This window comes from Pongo abelii, chromosome 2 (assembly GCF_028885655.2).
Source record: "Pongo abelii isolate AG06213 chromosome 2, NHGRI_mPonAbe1-v2.0_pri, whole genome shotgun sequence".
NCBI classification, from domain to species: Eukaryota; Metazoa; Chordata; class Mammalia; order Primates; family Hominidae; genus Pongo; species Pongo abelii.
This window is the reverse complement of record NC_085928.1, coordinates 205,430,599-205,451,917: the sequence shown is the minus strand read 5'-3', so window position 1 is coordinate 205,451,917 and position 21,319 is coordinate 205,430,599. Positions and strand designations below refer to the sequence as shown.

Genomic DNA, 21,319 nt, shown 5'->3' with positions numbered 1-21,319 from the left:
GGACAGTGTTTTTATCTGGACTTATTGTTTATCTCTTTAATAGTTAAGCAACTATTATAAACAATCTTGAAGTTGCGTTTTAAGGCAGATTGAGCAAGGACCTGAAACAAGTTAATGGCAAATTGATAGAGCAGTTACTTGGCCTGGGTGCGGTGGCTCATGCCTGTAATCCCAGCACTTGGGGACGCTGTGGTGGGAGGATTGCTTGAGGCCAGGTGTTTGAGACCAGACTGGGCAACATAGCCAGACCTGTTTCTACAAAAATTAAAAGGTTAGCTGGGTGTGGAGGCGTGTGTCTGTAGTCCCAGCTACCTGAGAGGCTGAAGCATGAGGTTGGAGAATTACTTGAGCCTTGGAGTTTGAGGCTGCAGTGAGCTGTGTTGGTACCACTGCACCCCTGCTCTGGCAAGAACAACAAAACAGCAGTTTCTTCCTTTTTGAAGGAAATTCTACCTTTTAATCCTTTGAGCTAGGTTTTGCAGCTTTAATGGTGAGCAAGACTGCCATCTCTGCCCTCATGTAGCTTGTCATGTTGGGATTATTGAAAAGCAGATGGACACTTAAATTACAGTGTAAGTGATATGACTTAAGTGAATCCTGGGAACTGTGGGAGAGGATGAGAAAGACCTCTGTCTTGCATTGGAAAGGAAAGCTTCTTAAGGTAAGGAATATTTAAATTGACAGGTGAAAGACAAATTTGGAATTACCAAGGTGAAGTACAGTTTAAGAGGAGAAGAGGGCTTCTGGCAGAGAGAACTGTAAGTTCAAAGGCCCAAATGTAGGAAAAGAGTGTAGAATGTGGAGGATGGAGGCATTTTAAATAAGGGTCAGATCATGGGCCTTTTGAGTCACATTAAGGACTGTAACCTGAGGATAGTGGAGTGCCATAGAAAAATATTAAGTAGTAGGTGATACTATTTTTTTTTTTTTTTTTGAGACAGGATCGCACCCTGTCACCCAGGCTGGGGTGTGATTGTGGCTCACTGCAACCTTGAACTCCAAGGCTCAAGCGATCCTCCCACCTCAGCCTCCTCAGTAGCTGGGACTACAGGTGCATACCACCATGCCTGGCTAATTTTTAAAATTTTTTTGTAGGGATGGAGTTTCTGTATGTTGCCCAGGCTGGCCTTGAACTCCTGGGCTCAAGCGATCTTCCTACCTTGGCCTCCCAAAGTGCTAGGATTACAGGTGTGAGCCGCTGTACCCAGCTGTTGACAGTTTCTTGATCATATTCATGTTTGTTAAAGAACATGATACTTGCAGTGTGTCGATGTAATTAACTTCATTGGGGGCAAGAGAGTCCTTTAGAAGGTGCTTGCTATAATCCAGGTGAGAAGAAATGATGGTCTGCTTTTGGTAGTTAGTGGAGATCAGAGTGAGATAGCATCAAGGTATTTAGGAGATAGAATGATAATAGGACATTGTGATTGCTTGGACATGGCGCATGAGGAAGAAGGAATTCAGGATGATGTCTAGATTTATGTCTTGAGCAACTGTGAATGGTGTTGCTGCTCACAGAGAGAACAACAGATTTTTGGAGAATTTGATGCCCGTTTTTGAGTTATGCATGGTACATTCAGGTAGAGATGCTCATTAGGCAGTCTGAAAGCTCTGAGAGAGATCTAGGTTGGAGATAAAGATTTGAGGCCAGGTGTGGTGGCTCATGCCTGTAATGTCAGCACTTTGGAAGTCTAAGGCGGGAGGATTGCTCGGGGCCGGGAGTTCACAACCAGCTAGGGCAACAATGGGAGACCCAGTCACTGCAAAAAGTAAAAAAAAAAAAAAAAAAAAAAAAAAAATTAGCCAGGCATTGTGATGCCCAGCTGTAGTCTCAGCTACTCAGGCGGCTGAGGCAGGATTGCTTGAGCACAGGAGTTGAGGCTGCAGAGAGTCATTATTGTGTCACTGTACTTCAGCATGGGTGACAGAGACCCTGTCTCTTAAAAGAAAAAAAAAAAGACTTGAGATCTTGATATTTATGGTCTTGAAGGCAAATTGGTTTTACAAGTGAGGATAATTTCTTATACATTTTAAGATAGATACATATTAAACTTAAGTTGAAAGAGCTGCTCTTTTGTTGGACATGTTCTTCTAGTGTTGGGAGATTCAACCAAATTGACACATTCCTTTAGTTTATTTTCACAGTTTTTGTGCTACTTGGAAATTCATTATAAGAAAATACTTCATTGCAGTTATCCATTCTCTTCCGGATATTTATTTCCTATTTTTCTGTGTGAGAAATGAACACTGTGTTCGCTAGTGTTACTATGACATTTCCATGTATGTTTGTGCACATGTGAGAGCTAGGGAGTGGAACTACCAAGTTGAAGGGTATGTGCCAAATGCTTTCTAAAGGCTTTATATCAGTATACACTCCTACAAGCTATATAGGAGACGGTGTATGTTTCGTATCCTCTTCTATGTTTTGTATGGCCAGATTTTAAAACTTTTGCAATCTGATGGATATGAAATGGTATTTCGTGATTTTAAATTTGTGTTTCTTAACTGCTGGTGATGTTGAGGATTTTTTTTTTGTTTTTTGACGGCGTCTTGCTCTGTCACCAGGCCAGAGTGCAATGGCGCAATCTTGGCTCACTGCAGCCTCCGCCTCCTGGGTTCAAGCGATTCTCCTGCCTCAGCCTCCCAAGTAGCTGGGACTACAGGCATGTGCCACCATGCCTGGCTAACTTTTTGTATTTTTAGTAGAGACAGGGTTTCACTGTGTTAGCCAGGGTGGTCTCGAACTCCTGACCTCATGATCCGCCTGCCTCGGCCTCCCAAAGTGCTGGGATTACAGGCATGAGCCACCACGCCCATCTGACATTGAGCATCTTTTCATGTTAATTGTTCATTCATATTTCCTCTTCTATAAGTTGCCTATTTATATTTTCTTCTTATTTTTCTAGTGGCCTGTTTGTCCATTTCTTTTTGATTTGTAGAATGTGTAGATAGTCTAATCCTTTGTTAATAAAAATCACACCTCCCAATCTGTGGGTTGTATTCACCTTTTCAGCATTTTTTTTTCCATCCTAAAATTTCACCTTCTATGACTTGAAATTTTAAAAAATTTACTGACTCATAAAAATACATTTATCATTTTGCATATATATTTTATTTTTTCTAAATAAAGTTTTTATCTTTTGCACATATAAAAATTTATCAAATCAATGGTATGCAATAAAGTCATATATCTGAAAATATTTAAAAATAAATGATACAAATGTCAGTAAGTGGTTTATCTGGTATCTCTTTAATAAAAAGAACTTACCTTTTTTGGCTGAAGACAATATTTACTTTTCTAAAAAATGGACTTGGCTGGGCATGGTGGCTCAGGCCTGTAATCCCAGCACTTTGGGAGGCCGAGGCCAGCAGACCACGAGGTCAAGAGATCGAGACCAGCCTGGCCAACATGGTGAAATCCCATCTCTACTAAAAATACAAAAATTAGCTGGGCGTGGTGGTTCACACCCATAGTCCCAGTTACTCGGGAGGCTGAGGCAGGAGAATCTCTTGAACCTGGGAGGAGGAGGTTGCAGTGAGCCACTGTACCACTGCACTCCCCCCTGGCAACAGAGCAAGACTCCATCTCAAAAAAAGAAAAAAAAAAAAAAAAAAAAGACTTTTTTAGAGCTGCTTTAGTTTCACAGCAAAATTGAGCAGAAAGTACAGAGAATGATTATATTCTCTGCTCTGACACATAGAACCTTCCCCACTATCAACATCCTGTACCAGAATGATACATTTGTTACAAGCACTGAGCCTACATTGGCACATTATTATCACCCAAAGTCCGTGGTTACCATTAACGTTCATGCTTCATGTTTAGATAAATGTATAATGACATGTAGCTACCATTATAGGATCATGCAGAATAGTTTCACTGCCTTAAAATTCTCTGGGCTTTACTGATTCATCCCTCCCTTTACCCCAACTCCCAGCAGCTACTGATATTTTTACTGTCTCCATAGTTTTGTTTTTTTTTTAGAATGTCATGTTGTTGAAATATAGTGTATAGCTTTTAAAGATTGGCGTCTTTCACTTAGTACAGGTTAAGTATCCTTTATCTGAAATGCTTGGGACCACAGGTGTTTTGGGTTTCAGATTTTTTTGATTCTGGAATATTTGGATTATACTGGTTCAGCATCTCTAATCCATGAATTCAAAATCTGAAATACTCTAGTGATAATTTTATTTGAGTGTCATGTGGTTGCTCAAAAAGTCTCAGATTTTGTAGCATTTTGTATTTTCTATTTTTGATTTAGGGATGCTCAACGTGTAATATGCATTTAAGGTTTCTCCATTTCTTTTTAGTGCTGAATGATACTCCGTTGTCTGGATGTACACACCTTATCCATTCACCTAGTGAAAGACATCTTGGTTGCTTCCAAAGCTGGTGTAACGTCCCTGTACAGGTTTTTGTGTGGATATGTTTTCAGCTCATTTGGGTGAATACCAAGGAGAGTGATCGCTGGATAGTATGGCAAGAATGTATTTCGTAGGCTGGGTATGGCGGCTCATACCAATAATGCCAGCACTTTGGGAGGCTGAGGCGGGAGAATCACGTTAACTCAGGAGTTCGAGACCATCTTGCACAACATAGTGAGATCCCGTCTCTTTAGAAAATAAAAAGTATGTATTTCTTTTTTAAAGAAACTGCTTAACTGTCTTCCAAAATGGCTGTACAATTTTTCTTTCCCATCAGCAAAGAATGAGAGTTCCTTTTGCTGAACATCCTCACCAGCGTTTGGTGTTATCCATGTTCTAGATTTTGATCATTCTAATAGGTGTGTAGTGGTTTCTCCTTGTTTAATCTGCAGTTCTCTAATGACATGTTATGTGGAGTATCTTTTCACCTACTGTTTGCCATCTGTGTTTCTCCTCCTCCTTTTTTTCTTTCTTTCTTTTTTTTTAAAGAGACAGGGTCTCATTCTGTTGCCCAGGCTGCAGTGCAGTGATACAGTCATAACTCATTGCAGCCTCAAACTCCTGGGCTCAAGTTATCTTCTTGCCTCAGCTTCCAGAGTAGCTGGGACTACAGGCGTGCACCATCACGCCTGGCTTGTCTGTGTATTTTCTTTAGTAAGGTGTCTGCTCAGGTCTTTTGCCCAGTGGGTTTCTTTGTTTGTTTTTGTTTTGAGAGACAGAGAGCCTCATTCTGTTGCCCAGGCTGGAGTGCAGTGGCGCGATCTTGGCTCACTGCAGCCTCCGCCTCCTGGGTTCAAGCGATTCTCCGTGCCTCAGCCTCCTGAGTACCTGGGATTGCAGGTGCACCACCACACCTGCCTAATTTTTTGTGTCTTTCGTAGAGACAGGGTTTCACAATGTTGGACAGGCTGGTCTCAAACTCCTGACCTCGAGTGATATGCCCGCCTCAGCCTCTCAAAGTGCTGTGATTATAGTCATGAGCCATCGTGTCCGGCCCCCTTTTGCTCAGTTTTTATTTGGGTTGTATGTTTTCTTATTGTTGAGTTTTAAGAGTTCTTTGTATATTTTGGGTAACAGTTCTTTATCAGAAATATACATATAGTTTTTTTTTGGTAAATACTTTCAGTCTGTGGCTTCTCATTGCCTTAAGCAATATTTACTTTAAAATAAATGTGAGGCAGTTTTGTCTGTTGACTATACTTTTCTGATGAACTGGTGAATGTCGTGACATAAGAAATTAAGACTGTGGTGTACCTCAACCAAAGAAAATACGGCAATAGCAATACAATTTTAAATAAGCAAAGACTTTCAACCAAAAGTACTTACAAAAGGAACAAAGTTTAAATGCCTTAAGGTCTAAATTTAACTGTGGAATATAACAAAAATCACATGAACTGTTCAACCATGAATATTTTAATTTTTCTTAAATATTTAAAATGGAATCTTCTGTTACTCTCTGTCCTCTTATCCTGCTTTTCTTAAAAGCACTTGTAATACCTTACATGTATACATATTTCATATCTGTTTACTAATTGTGTTTCCTTCACTTAGACGCCGTGAGAGCAGGGGCTTGTTTTACCGCTCGCTGTTTCCTAGGTCTCTAGTACAGTGCGTGACATCCAGTAAGTGCTCAAGGAATTGTTTATGAGGAAACAAAAAACACTACTTATACTTTACTATTTAAGTTATTTTTTAAATTACTACTTATTTCAAAGGCAGTTGTTATGGTTTTAATTTGTTATCTTCAAGATTGATTTTACAAAGACTTCTTGTAGCTCAAAAGGGCTTAAAATTTCTCCTTATTACTAACTACTGCTTCAAATTTCACATTTCATAATCTTATTTTTTATTTTATTTTTTGAGGTAGAGTCTTGCTCTGTCACCCAGGCTGGAGTGCAGTGTGCCATCTCGGCTCACTGCAACCTCCGCCTCCCGGGTTCAAGCGATTCTCCTGCCTCAGCCTCCTGAGTAGCTGGGACTACAGGCACCTGCCACCACGCCCAGCTAATTTTTGTATTTTTATTTTATTTTAACTTTTTTTTTTAATAGTAGAGATGGGGTTTCACCATGTTGGCCAGGCTGGTCTCGAACTCCTGACCTCATGATCTGCCCACCTCGGCCTCTGAAAGTGCTGGGATTACAGATGTGAGTCATCACACTCCGCTCACATTTGATAATCTGAGCAACAAATTATGCTACCTAATAGAGTATAGTATAAGCCAATTTTTCTTATTTATTTATTTTTTGCAATTTTCTCATATAACAAACCAATTCTTTTTTTTTTTTTTTTTTTTTTGAGACAGGGTCTCACTCTGTGGCCCAGGCTGCTCTTGAACTGGAACTCCTGGCTTCAAGCAGTCCTCCTTTCTTGGCTTCCCAAAGTGCTGGGATTATAGGCATGAGCCACTGCACCCAGCCCCCAATTCTTATTTTTAGCCAAGTGTAGATTCTTAAGCATTTTGCTGGCAGGTCTGTGTGGTAAGTGATGATATAATCCTTTACCATTATCAAGACCCAGCTTAAAAACAATTTGTTTTTGACATTCATTGTGAGTTTTTTTTTTTTTTTTCCTTATTACTAAATAGAGACAGGGTCTTGCTTTGTTGTCCAGGCTAGTCTCAAACTCCTGCCTTCAAGAGATCTTCCTGCCTTGACCTCCCAAAGTGCTGGGATTACAGGCATGAGCCACCACTCCTGGCCTTACAGTGTGAGTTTTAATGCTGCATATTTATTTTATTTTGTTAATTATCTGTAAGTCTCTCCATGGTTTGATCTAGAAATTTATTCCTCTGAAATTGCCCTGTATGAGGAATATGCCAGTTAGAGGAAAAATATTGTAGATTACCAAGGAAATAGCTAAATAAAATATGTGCCTTTTAATGTGAAAATTGTTTTAATGTATTTTTTCTTCCAATTTAAAAAATTGTGTTTAAATACACATAGAACTTATTGTCTTGACCATTTTTTAAGTATGCAGCTCAGTGGTATTAAGTACATTCATATTACGTAAAAGGATGCATATTCTGTTATATGCATACGTCATGTTGTGCTTACCCATTTTTCTGTTGGTGGACACTTGAATTGCTTCCACGTTTTATCTATTGTGAATAATGCGGCTGTGAACATGGGTATACAAATATTTCTTTGATACTCAGCTTTCAGGTTTTTTGAGTATATACTCAGAAGTGGAACAGCTAGATCACATGGTAATTGTTTTAATTTTTTGAAGTGTTGCCATAGTGCTTTCCACAATAGTGGTATCATTTTACATTCCCACCAACAGTGCACAAGGGATCCAGTGACTCCATGTCCTCATTGACACTTGTTATGTTTTTTTTTAGTAGCCATCCTAATGGGTGTGAGATGGCTTCTTAGTCTGTTCCTGCATCGATGGCAGAATAGCACTGACTAGATAATTTATAAATAATATACATTTATTTCTCACAGTTCTGGAGCTGGGAAGTCCAAGATAAAGATGCCAGCAGATTAGTGTCTGCTGAGGGCCAGCTATCTCTGCTTTCAAGATGGCACCTTGTTGATGTGTCCTCAATGGCAGAAGGTGGAAGGGCAAAAAAGGGAGCATTAGGACCCTTTCTTCAACCTCTTTTATAAGAGCACTAATCCATTCATGAAGGCGGAGCCCTCATGTCTTCATCACTTGCCCAAAGGCCCCACCTCTTCATACTGTGACAATGGAGATCAAGTTTCAACATGAATTTTGGAGAGACACAAACATTCAAACCATAGCAGGTAGTATCTTGTAGTTTTGATTTGTGTTTCCCTAATGATTAGTGATGTTGACCTTCTTTTCATGTGCTGATTGGCCATTCGTATATCGTCTTTGGAGAAACGTCTATTCAGATCCTTTGCCCATTCTTGCATCATGTTGTTTGTGTCTTTGTTGTTGAGTTTTAGGAGTTCTCTGTGTAATCTGGATATTAATCCCTTACCAGATGATTTGCAAATATTTTCTCCCATTCTGTGGATGGATTTTTTACTCTGTGTCTTTTGATACACAAAATTTTTCAGTTTTATAAAGTGCAGTTTGTCTATTGTCTTTAGTTGCCTGTGCTTTTGGTATCATATCCAAGAAATCATTACCAAATTCAGTGTCATAAAGCTTTTAACCTATGTTTTCTTCTAAGAGTTTTATAGTTTTAGATCTTAACATTTCAGTCATGGATCTCTTTTAATTTTTATATGTGGTGTTAGGTAAGGGTCTTCATTCTTTTGCATGTGGATATCCAGTTTTACAAGCACCACTTGTTGAAAGGACTGTCTTTTCCCCATTGAATTGTAGTGACACTCTTGACAAAAATCATTTGACTATATATATGAGGGTTAATTCTGGAGTGTGTTCTATTCTGGAGGTCTATGTGGCTGTCTTTATGACAGTATTAATCTGTTTGATTACTGTGGCTTTGTGGTAAGTTTTGAAATCAGAAAATGTGAATCCTCCAGTTTTGCTGTTCTTTTTCAGGATTGTTTTGGCTATCCATTGTCCCTTGAGATTTCATATGAATTTTAGGATAGGTTTTTCTATTTCTCTTTTTTTTTTTTTGAGATGGAGTCTCACTCACTCTGTTACCCAGGCTGGAGTGCAGTGGCGCAATCCTGGTTCACTGCAACATCCGTCTCCCAGGTTCAAGCAATTCTCTGCCTCAGCCTCCCTAGTAGCTGGGATTATAGGCGCCCGCCACCACACCCAGCTAATTTTTGTATTTTAGTAAAGATGGGGTTTCACCGTTTTGGCCAGGCTGGTCTTGAACTCCTGACCTCAAGTGATCCTCCCTCCTCGGCCTCCCAAGGTGCTGAGATTACAGGCATGAGCCACTGTGCCCAGCCAGTTTTTTCTATTTCTACAAAAAACATCATTGTGATTTTGACAAGAATTGCATTAAATCTGTAGAAGGCTTTGGGTAATTGAAATCTTAACAATATTAAGTCTTCCAATTCATTAACATGGGATATGTTTCCATTTGTTTATTTCTTTTGTACTTTTTTTTTTTTTCCAGGAATGCCGTATAGTTTCTATTGTACAAGCCTTTCAACTTGTTGGTTAAGTGATTTTCTAAGTGTTTTGACTATTTTGATGCTATTATAAATGCCATTGTTTTCTTAATTTCCTTTTCAGATTGTACATTCTCAGTGTGTATAGAAATGCAACTAATTTTTGTGTGTTGACTGTATCCTGCTACTTTGAGGAATTCATTTATTCTAACAGGTTCCTTTGTGGAATCTTTAGGGTTTTCTACATACAAAATAAGGTCATATTGTCTGTAAACAGAAATACTTTTACTTCTTCCTTTTCAATTTGAATCCTTTTTTTTTTTTTTTTCTTTTTCTTGCCTAGTGACTCTGACTAGGACTTCCAGTGCTGTGTTGAATAGAAGTGTTGAAAGCAGCATCCTTGCCTTTTTTCTAATCTTATAGGAAAAGCTTTCCGTAGAGTATGATGTTCACTGTGGTTTTTTGGTATATGGCTTTTATTATGTTGAAGTAGTTCCTTTTATTCCTTTTTGTTAAGTTTTTTTTTTTTTTTTTGAGGCAGAGTCTTGCTCTGTCACCCAGGCTGGAGTGCAGTGGCGCGATCTCGGCTCACTGCAAGCTCCGCCTCCTGGGTTCACGCCATTTTCCTGCCTCAGCCTCCCGAGTAGCTAGGACTACAGGTGCCCGCCACCACGCCCAGCTAATTTTTTTGGTATTTTTAGTAGAGATTGGGTTTCACTGTGTTAGCCAGGATGGTCCTGATCTCCTGACCTTGTGATCCGCCCACCTCAGCCTCCCAAAGCGCTGGGATTACAGGTGTGAGCCACCGCGCCTGGCCTTGTTAAATGTTTTTATCATGAAAAAAAGAATTTTGTCAATATGATTTTTCTGCATCAATGGAGATGATCATGGATTTTTTTCCCTTCATTCTGTTTATGTGGTATAGTACATTGTTTTTTCTTCATATGTTGAATTATCCTTGCATTCCAGGAATAAATGCTACTAGGTCATGGTGTATAATCCTTTTACTATGCCGTAGAATTCAGTTTGCTAGTCTTTTGTTGAGAATTTTTGCATCAGTGTTCATAAGGGATATTGTTCCATAGTTTTCTTTTCCAGTAGTGTCTGGCTTTGGTATCAGGGTAATGCTGGCATCATAAAATGAGTTTGGAAGTTTTCCTCCTCTTCACTTTTTTGGAAAAGTCTGAGAAGGATTGGTGTAAGTTCATCTTTAAATGCTTGGTAGAATTTGCCAGTGAAGCCATTAGGTCTAGGACTTAATTTTTTTTTCCTTTTTTGAGACAGGATCTCACTCTGTCACCTGGGCTGGAGTCCAATGGCATAATCTCCGCTCACTGCAACCTCTGCTTTTCGGGTTCAGGTGATTTTTGTGCCTCAGCTTCCCGTGTAGCTGTGACTACAGGTGTGAGCCACCAATGCCCGGGTAATTTTTGTATCTTCTGTAGAGACAGGGTTTCACTGTGTTGCCCAGACTGGTCTGGAACTTCTGAGCTGAAAGCAATCCGCCTGCCTTGGGCTCCCAAAGTGCTGGGATTACAGGCATGAGCCACTATGCCTGGCCTGTTTTGGAGATTTTTGATGACAGATTCAATCTTTTTACTAGTTATAAGTCTATTCAGATTTTCTCTTTATGAGAAAAGATTAAAGTCTTGATAAGTTGTGTTTCTAGGAATTTTGCATTTCACTTAGCTTGTCCAGTTTGTTGGCATATACTTGCTCGTAGTACTCTCTTATAATCTTATTTCTCTGGAATTGGTAGTAATGTCCCCATTTTCACTTCTGATTTTAGTAATTTGAGTCTTCTCCTTAAAAAAAATTCTGTAGAGCTAAAAGTTTGTCATTTTGTTGCTATTTCAAAGAACGAGTTTTTGGTTTCATTGACTTCTCTCTGTCGTTTTTATATTTTCGGTTTCTTTTATATTTGCTGTAATCTTTCTTTCTTTCCACCTGCTAGCTTTGGTTTTGGTTTGGTCTTCTTTTTCTAGTTCCTTAAGTCATAAAGTTAGGTTATTGATCTGAGATCTTTCTTTTTTCTTTTGAGACGGAGTCTTACTCTGTTGCCCAGGCAGGAGTGCAGTGGCATCATCTCGTCTCACTGCAACATCTACCTACAGGCTCAAGTGATCCAGCCTCCCAAGTAGCTGGGGCTATAGGCATGTACCACCATGCCCGGCTAATTTTTGTATTTTTTGTAGAGATGGGGTTTTGTCATGTTGCCAGGCTTGTCTCAAACTTCTGAGCTTAAGTGATCCGCTTGCCTTGGCTCTTCAAAGTGTTGGGACTACAGGTGTGAGCCACTGTGCCCAGTCCTTTCTTGTTTTTTAATGTGAGCATTTATAACTATATTTTTAAGGTATGTTTTCCTTTTTTTAATTTAAAAAATAACTCAAACTTTTTTTGTGAAGATGGAGGCTTGCTATGTTGCCCAGGCTGGTCTCAAACTCTTGGGCTCAGACAATCCTCCCACCTCAGTTTCCCAAAGTGCTGGGATCATAGACATGGAGCTACCACCCCTGGCTTGTTTTTTTTTTGTTTTTGTTTTTTTTTAACTAAAAATATTCTTTCTATAAGTTTAGTTTCAAAATTTTATTTCTATTCACTAATAATTATTTAACTGCATTTTTTTATGTTGCATGTACAGATATTTAAATTTTTATGAAGTGAAAATGTCTTTTTTTTGCCTGTCTGCCTTCCTTCCTCTCTCCCTCTCTCTCTCATAGGATCTTTATATAAGGTGGGTCATTAAAGACGTATTTAAATATGTTACATGACAAGATTTAAGCTATAGGACAGATAATATTTAAGCATTTAAGCCAATCTATCTGTCTGCAAAAATTTTAGTAGTTTACATTTCTTTCTCCTTGAATTCTGTTAAACACAACATATTTTGAACTTGTAGTGTGTCTTAGTTTATACTTCCTTGGAAGTGTATACTTATGAGTTTTACGAAGGTAAGTACATGACTAACTGTCAAAGCTGTCAGCAGACTTACTCAAATCCAATCAATGTAAAGTGGTAAAATCTAGGGCCAAGAATAAAGGCATATGAAATATTTACTCAAAATACAAACTATCTGGAACAAAAGGGGAACTGAGTGTTTGATGAAACCTGTAGCTTAGAAGAAAGAAAAGAAGGCTCACCTCTGTAAACTCAACTGTGGGAGGTCAGAGTGGGAGGATCACTTGAGGCCAGGATTTTTAGTTCTCTCAATCTGGTGTCTTGGGATGAATAGTTGTCTGTTATTTAGATGGTAATATTAGGTACCAGCAGGAATGTGCAACTATGATGCTGTAGAAATCAACAGGTGTTTTAATGAGTATCCACTGTATCTGTAGTCCTTTCCTAGCCATGGTAAATCAGTGATAAACTATGGAATATAAATAAATGCCCAGCCTGAGTACACATGACTGAAGTTTTACAATCTATCACTTAAATTACACAATCTCCTTTAGAATATGAGGATATTTAAATAAGAGGATGAGGACTTAACTGACAGAAAATAAATTTTGAAGTATAAAGATTCTTGACTCTTGATTCTCGATGTGATTGCATTAAGGTTAATGTAGCTAGATTGATTATTCAAGCAGAGGTAACCCAGTTTTCCAGTTATGTTTATTGCTGAAAGACAAGATTGCTAAATTTGTAGGACAGAATGTATAAGCCACCTGATATGGTTTGGATCTGTGTTCCCGCCCGAATCTTATGTTAAATTGTAATCGCCGTTGCTGGAGGTGGGGCCTGGTGTGGGGGTGATTGGATCATGGAGGCAGTTTCTCATGAATGGTTTACCATCGTGCTCTTGGTGCTGTTCTTGTGATAGAGTTCTCACAAGATCTGTTCGTTTAAAAGCGTGTAACTCCTCCCCCTGCCCCTGGCTCCTGCTCTGGCCATGTAAGACGCATTTGCTTCCCCTTTGCCGTCTGCCATGATTCGGTTTCCTGAGGCCTTCCTGAAGCCACTATCATGCTTCCTATACAGCCTGCAGAACCATGAGCCAATTAAACCTCTTTTCTTTGTAAATTACCCAGTCTCAGATACTTTTTTTTTTTTTTTTGAGATGGAGTCTTGCTCTGTCGCCTAGGCTGGAGTGCAGTGGTACAGTCTTGGCTCACTGCAACCTCCGCCTCCTGGGTTCAAGCAATTCTCCTGCCTCAGCCTCCTGAGTAGCTGGGATTACAGGCGCCCGCCACCACACCCAGCTAATTTTTGTATTTTTAATAGAGATGGGGTTTCACCACGTTGGTCAGGCTGGTTTCGAACTCCTGACCTTGTGATCTGCCCACCTCGGCCTCCCAAAGTGCTGGGATTACAGGCGTGAGCCACTGCACCAGGCCTCAGGTTTTTGTTTATAGCAATGAAAGAATAGACCAATACATCATCCTTAACAGTTAATGAAATTAATTGGAAGTGATTGGGCTTGTATATGTGTTCCTTTAATTTTGAGAGTTCATCAGCAAAGCGTAACAGTAACCATAGCCATACAAAATGAACCATAGAGTTGGATTGCAATCAGTCCTAATTTTATAGAAAGACAAGAAAGCACAGATCTTGATCTGTCTGTACCTTGTCTCATGGAGAGTGAGAGCTAGATTAGCAGTCTTTGTATTTGTAGGAGTTAGACTGTTTGTTTAAAATAAGTGGCAATAGGGTGGTTGCGGTGGCTCACGCCTGTAATCACAGCACTTTGGGAGGCTGGGGTAGGCAGATCATTTGAGATCAGGAGTTTGAGACCAGCCTGGACAACATGGTGAAACCCGTCTCTACTAAAAGTAGACAAAAAAGTAGCCGGGTGTGGTGGTGCTCATCTGTGATCCCAGCTACTCAGGAGGCTGAGGCAGGAGAATCACTTGAACCTGGGAAGCAGAGGTTGCAGTGAGCCGAGATTGCGCCACTGCACTCCAGCCTGGGTGACAGAGCAAGACTGTCTCCGAAAAAAAAAAGAAATTATATATTATAATTATATAAATTTATATAAATATATATGTGTGTATATATAAATAGATGTGTCTGTATGTATAAATATATATGTGTGTGTATATATATAAATATGTGTGTATATATATAAATATATATGTGTGTGTATATATATGGCAATAGAACTTTTGCCTCAGCCTTCTGAGAAAGAAAATGAAGATTTTTTTTTCATCCAATGAATTACCTTTAGCTTCGCGGAATGGGTTGAGAATGGAAAGGGGAGGCAGAGAATCTGGTTACTTACCTTTCTTCCTGAATGTTACTATGTGTTTTCAGGGTATCTAGTTGGGAACATTTTTATTCTCATGTGCTGCCTATAATTCAATAATTTTATATTTCTGGGATATTTAAAAATATTTGATCTCTTCCTTAGAAGCACGTTTTTGGTTCATCAAAAATATCAGGTCAGAAGTGTTTTTCAATGTTTCTAAAATTGTTTTTCAGCCATTTTAATTTGACTTAAACCTGATGTTAATTCTTAGTCCTCTTGTTTGACCTGTCAACAGCTTTTGACATACTTGATCACTCCTTCTTCCTTGATACACTTTTTTCACTTCTCTTCTCTATGACACCCTCTTGGTTTTCTTCTTATTTTATGTGTGTATGTATGTATGTTGTCTAGGCTGGTCTTGAACTCCTGGGCTCAAGTGATCCTTGCACCTCGGCCTTCCAAAGAGCCGGGATTATAGGAATGAGCCACCGCACGGGGCCTGGTTTTCTTCTTATGTCATCAGTTGCTGCTTCTCGGATTCTTTTCATTCTTCTGACCTTTAATGTCAAAATGCCCCAAAGCTTAAGTCATCTCTATCTTTACTTTTTATTTTGATAATGTCCAGTCTTATGGCTGCTGATACTATCTATGTGCTCTTGATTACTAAACTTATACCTGCAACTCAGACTTCTCTCCTAAACTCTAGACTCATGTGCATCTACCTATTTGAAGTCATCACTTGTATATCTAGTAAATATTTTGGAGTCAAATCCAAAACTGAACTCTAGATCTTCTTTCCCTAAATCTGTTCTGCCTGTAGTCTTCCCCATCTCAGTTGGTTGTAACTATTTTTCTTATTGCTCCAACCTGAAACTTTGAAATTATACTTGATTACACATTTACCTGTACCTCGTGTACGCATGCATATGCTTGCATGTCACATCTTATTCATCAAGAAATCTTCTTGGCTCTACATACAAAATATATCCAGAATCTTAGCATTTCTCACCACTGATTGGTGCTTACCTTGAGCCATCTTCATCTTCCATCTGGATGACTGCTGTAGCCTCCTTACTAGTCTCTTTGCTTCTTCCTCTTTTGTTTCTTTGCAGTCTTCTCCACATAGCAGCCAGAATGAGTCTTGACAAAATACTTTACAGCATGTTTCTTCTCTGGTGCAGACCTTTCAGTAGTTACCCAGGATAGCTGCTATTATCATTGCTATGGGCCTACAAGGTTCTGAATGTGATGGGGCTCTCCATTAGTATTCTGACTTCTTCTGCAGCTCTCTCCCTTTCTGGTTCTGTTTTGGCCATACAGGCTTCCTTGCTATTGAACGTTCCAGGAATGTTGCATTGGTGGCTTTTTCTGCCTGTGAACACCCTTGTCTGCATGGTTCACTGTGTTACTTCAGGTCTTTGCTCAAATGTCACTTTCTCAGTGAGGACTATTTTGATCAATTTTAAATAGTAAAATTGTAGCTGTCCCTCTCTCCCCTTATTTCGCTTTCCTTTTTTCCCATAGTACTTACCACCTTATCGCATACCATACGATTGACTTATTGATGATGTTTACTGTTTATAGCTTGTCTTCCCCTTCAGAATGTAAGCTCTGGGATGGCAAGGATCATTGTTTATTTTGTTCCTATATTCCAAACAATAGACATTTGCTGCCGTTTGTTGTTAGAGAAAAGGGAAATTTCTTCATTTGCCAGAATTTTTCTAGGAATGGTGTTTTCTAAAAAATAAATTATAAGTTGTTGCTTTTAAACTTTTCCCTGCTTCTGATTAGTATAACTTGTTCGATTCTTTTCTTCGAGCATCCAGGGATCCTGTCTGATCATAAATTGAATGCATTGAAGAAATCATGATAATGTAATTTTGTGCTTGTGGTGGAGTGAATACCTCCTTAGCTCCTGTCAAATTTCTGTCAAGGCCTGTTTTAGAAGTCCAAATCTGTATTATTCTAGAAGAGTATTATATTATAAAAATTTTCTTTTTCTGTCAACTTAAAAAATTATACCTATAATAATGGTTACATATAGGTAAATAGGTATGACCTTGTATGCCAAAATACTTTTTCCTTTTTTCATTATAACTTTAAAGTTTATGCAATTGTTTGTAGTTCTTTATTCTTTTATTTTTTTCTGGAGACTTTTATAGTAGCATTTATATAAGGCTGGAGAGGGCATAGCAGATTGGAATAACAACAAGGCTGGAGCAAGAGGGAATTGGAAAGTTACACATAAATACATGTATACTGAGATACAGGTATATAACCATTTTGAGTGACCCCAGGCCGCAAATAACATAGTTGTTTTAAATGCTCCATTCATCCACTCATTCAACAAATGTTTGCCTGGTAACTAGCTGAGCTAGAGATAGCTAAATGAATCATAGTGTCTGCTTTTGAGGCCCTCAGTCTAGACATAATGACCAATAATTTAATTATCTTTAGTAAATTGAATGTCGGGCGCTCTATTTGAAGTGCGCAGAGTGCTCTGTGGAAATGGTGGTGGTGGGGTGCTCATTCTGCTAAGGAGTAGAAGGTGCTTCAGTGTTAGAAGTTTACCATCCCAGGTGGTTTATGGTGTGAAGATTGTCTTTAAAACCCTGAGCCTGTTTATTAGGCTCTTAAATTTGTATTCAGCTTCCTCTTTACAGATCTTGTAAAATTTCTGGGGCTTAATGGAGATGAAATACTGTGTAAAATGGTTTTTTAAACACAGCTGCTTTACTTTCATCTAATAGTTCTGTCATTTAGCAGTTTACTAAGTTTTCTCCCAATTCAAGATTCTGTGATTCTGGGGTTGTCGCTCATGTACTCAATGCTTTTCTCTTTGTATTTCACGTTACTCTTCTGTAGTCTTCTCTCTTTGTTTTGGATACAGAGTTCACTCTGTCGCCCAGGCTGGAGCGCAGTGGCACAATCTCAACTCACTGCAACCTCCGCCTCCCGGGTTCAAGTGATCCTCCTGCCTCAGCCACCAGAGTAACTGGGATTACAGGCGTGCACCACCACGCCTGGCTAATTTTTTTGTATTTTTAGTACAGGTTTCACTGTACTAAAATGCAGGGTTTCACTGCATTGGCCAGACTGGTCTCAGACTCCTGACCTCAAGAGATCCACCCACGTCGGCCTCCCAAAATGCTGGGATTACAGGCGTGAGCCACTGCGCCCAGCCTAGTCTTCTCTTAATATACAAATGTGATATCATGCATGAAGGTGGCATGTAGATTATAAAACATAGGAAGATGTAATGCAGAATAACATTTATTATGTATTAATACAGATGCTTGGTTGTTTATGGAGGAGTCTGGGAAAGTTATAGGTGTGATTGTTGAGCAGCTCGTGGTAGGTCATGGAGAGAACCCTGCAAGGCTGAGTATTTGGTTCCCTACCTGCTGTGATTTGCAGGATATTCTGTGCCTCCAGTACCACTTCCAATTCCTGAAAAGGGTAATGGGGAACAGCCATAAAAGCAGGAATATGGCAGGTTTCTGATTATAATGTAGTTAATTAATTAGTTAATTCTAGAGACGGAGTCTTGCTATGATGCTTGGGCTGGTCTGAAACTCCTGGGCTCACGCTGTCCTCCTGCCTTGGCCTCCCAAACTATTGCCAGTATTACAGGCATGAGCCACCTCGCCTGGCCTCTGATTCTAATTTTTGACAGTTTTGTCTGGGCCTGTCCCTAAATATCCCTACCATCTTGCTTCCTTCTCTCATTGAGGGGCTGCTTATATCCCATCTTTGAAATACTTGGTTGTCTTTTCATTATTATCAGCTACAATGTTCTTTCTTCATGGAAATCTCCTCTGCCCCTTTTATGAATCATGAAGTTTACAATGCTGTCTTCTCCTTAGATGTATTGCCTGTGACACTCTACTAATAACAGCAAACTTTAACTGCTTTGCTTGAAAATTTGATTTTAACCCTTTAAGCAGTGATAACTTAATTTTCCTGTCATGTTGAAGCCTACTACAATGATAAGAATTCTTGGAAATGGAATGATTTTGTAGAAAGTCAACTTTAAAAAGTTTTTTTTTTTAAGAGAAAAAGAATAACTTCATCTTTGATCACACTTAAAACATTACTAGTATTTCCTTATGTTAGTATTCTGTCAATAATGAATATTTGCCACTACACATGTTAAAAATGACTGTATATAGCTACTATCTTTATGCAGAGCAAATTTGGAAGTGACTATTGAAATCATATACCTGTTAATATGAGAAGCTGAAGCCCCAGGAACAGAAGATTCTATAGGCCTCTCCTCCCACCTCAAATTCTCCATGTAGTATGATTATCTGGAATATATATATACGTATATATATACACACACATATATATACGTATATATATATACACGTATATATACACACACATATATACGTATATATACACACACATATATATACGTATATATATATACGTATATATATATATGTATGTGTAATTTTTGTTTGTTTTTTTGAGACGGAGTTTCATTCTTGTTGCCCAGGCTGGAGTGCAATGGTGTGATCTCGGCTTACCGCAACTTTTGGCTCCCCGGTTCAAGCGATTCTCCTGCCTCAGCCCCCCCGAGTAACTGGGATTACATGCATGCGCCACCACACCTGGCTAATTTTGTATTTTTAGTAGAGACAGGGTTTCATCATGTTGGTCAGGCTGGTCTCGAACTCCCAACCTCAGGTGATCCTCCCACCTCGGCCTCCCAAAGTGCTGGGATTACAGGTGTGAGCCACTGCACCCGGCCCTATTATCTGGATAATATTTTAAGTTCTTCCTTTTTTAAAATTTTTTATTTTTTATATCATGAGCTGGGATTTAAAGGGGTTGTTGATATCTGAGTTATGACTTAAGAGTATGATATTCATTCACCAGGGCCATACTATTTGCATCTCAACCTTGTGCTGTGATTTGGTTGCCTTTTCTTTTTCTTTTTCTTTTTCTTTCTTTCTTTTTTTTTTTTTTTTGAGACAGAGTCTTGCTCTGTCTCCCAGGCTGGAGTGCAGTGGCGTGATCTCTGCTCACTGCAAACTTCACCTCCCAGATTCCTGCCATTCTCCTACCTCAGCCTCCGGAGTAGCTGGGACTACAGGTGCCTGCCACCGTGCCCGGCTAATATTTTTGTATTTTTTAGTAGAGACGGGGTTTCACCGTGTTAGCCAGGATGGTCTTGATCTCCTGACCTCGTGATCCACCTGCCTCGGCCTCCCAAAGTGCTGGGATTACAGGCGTGAGCCACCGCGCCCGGTGCCTTTTCAATTAATACTCCTCCCTGGCCCCTGATGGTTTTATTTTGGATACTGTGTATTGACGGGAAAATGTGAGGGGAAAGGATTATAGATTTTTTTTTTTTTTAGCTGCTTTTTAAAAAAAATGTTTTTTTTTTTTCCACTGAGAAGTGGCAGAGTAATGTGTACAGTCTGTAAAACAGAAATATAATGGGGCTTGCTTAGAAAGATACACATGTGGATGGAAAACAAAATTTTTTTTTCTGGCCAAGTGTGATGGCTCACGCCTGTAATCCTAGTACTTTGGGAGGCTGGGATGGGAGGATTGCTTCAGGCCAGGAGTTCAAAACCAGACTGGTCAACATAATGAGATCCTGTCTCTAAAAAAATAAAATAAATCTGTTTTCCTCCAAAATATTAAGCCAAACAAAAAACTTTAAAAATCCCACTATTTTCATCTATATTCGTACTCCTTGTCTTTTAAGAACTATGCAGAGGAGACTTTTGAGAAGATAAATGAAACTGGTTAATATAAAATCTGGTGAGGTTTTTTTTATGGGTTAAACATTTTTTTCCTCCCTTAACTCTTTTGAAAGCACAAGCAAGGGCCTGGAGGAAATCTTACTTAAAAGAAAACAAATCCAGGTTCTATTAGATTGGTGCAAAAGTAATGGCAAAAACCGCAATTGCTTTTGCCCCAACCCAATAGCTTTCCTTTGAATGCTTAATCCCAAATAATGGAATGTTAGGTCTTGAAGTGATATTCAAGCTGTTCCAGAGTGAGAGAACTGAGGTCTGGTATGATTAAATGATTTTCTCAAGGGATCATATTAGTTGACAGACTAAAATGTTGGTTTCCATTTCTAGTTTGTTTTTCCACTACTCCCTTTCCTATTACAGGACTGAATTTCTCATGGATCTAGCTAGGTTTGCTTAGTAGACCAATTTGAGCACATAGGAGCAGTTACAACATCTCTAAGATAATAGAGAAGAAAGACCTTTTAATTTCATCCATTGAAACTTCTGAAAACAATGAAGGCAGAGACATTTTATTTATTTGTTTATTTGTTTATTTATTTAGAGTTGGAGTTTCACTCTTGTTGCCCAGGCTGGAGTGCAGTGGCACGATCTTGGCTCACCGCAACCTCTGCCTCCTGGGTTCAAGCAATTCTCCTGCCTCAGCCTCCCGAGTAGCTGGGATAACAGGCATGCGCCACCACGCCTGGCTAATTTTGTATTTTTATTAGAGACTGGGTTTCACCATGTTGATGAGGCTGGCCTCGAACTCCTGACCTCCCGTGATCTACCTGCCTTGGCCTTCCAAAGTGCTGGGATTACAGCCGTGAGCCACCATGCCTGGCCAGTGGAGACATTTATAAAAGGTTATTATTATGTAACAAATATACAGTTGCTTCTTGGCCTTTTGGCTAAGATTAAGTGTAAATATAAATTTAGAACT

General features: G+C 39.2%; 1 protein-coding gene across 10 annotated transcripts in view; it reads left to right on the top strand.

The window, feature by feature from the left end:
* Window positions 1–21,319, top strand: part of ACAP2 (ArfGAP with coiled-coil, ankyrin repeat and PH domains 2) — a 181,179-nt gene that overhangs the window by 29,621 nt on the left and 130,239 nt on the right. The window contains exon 1 of one of the 10 annotated variants that reach the window (XM_063722609.1): window positions 7,889–8,175. The exons of 8 other annotated variants lie outside the window; for them this stretch is intronic. The gene's annotated coding sequence lies outside the window, so the exon portion shown is untranslated. Of the gene's footprint in view, window positions 1–7,888; window positions 8,176–21,105; window positions 21,243–21,319 lie in introns of those variants that run through there. One more of the 10 variants, XM_063722610.1, reaches the window with a different exon arrangement.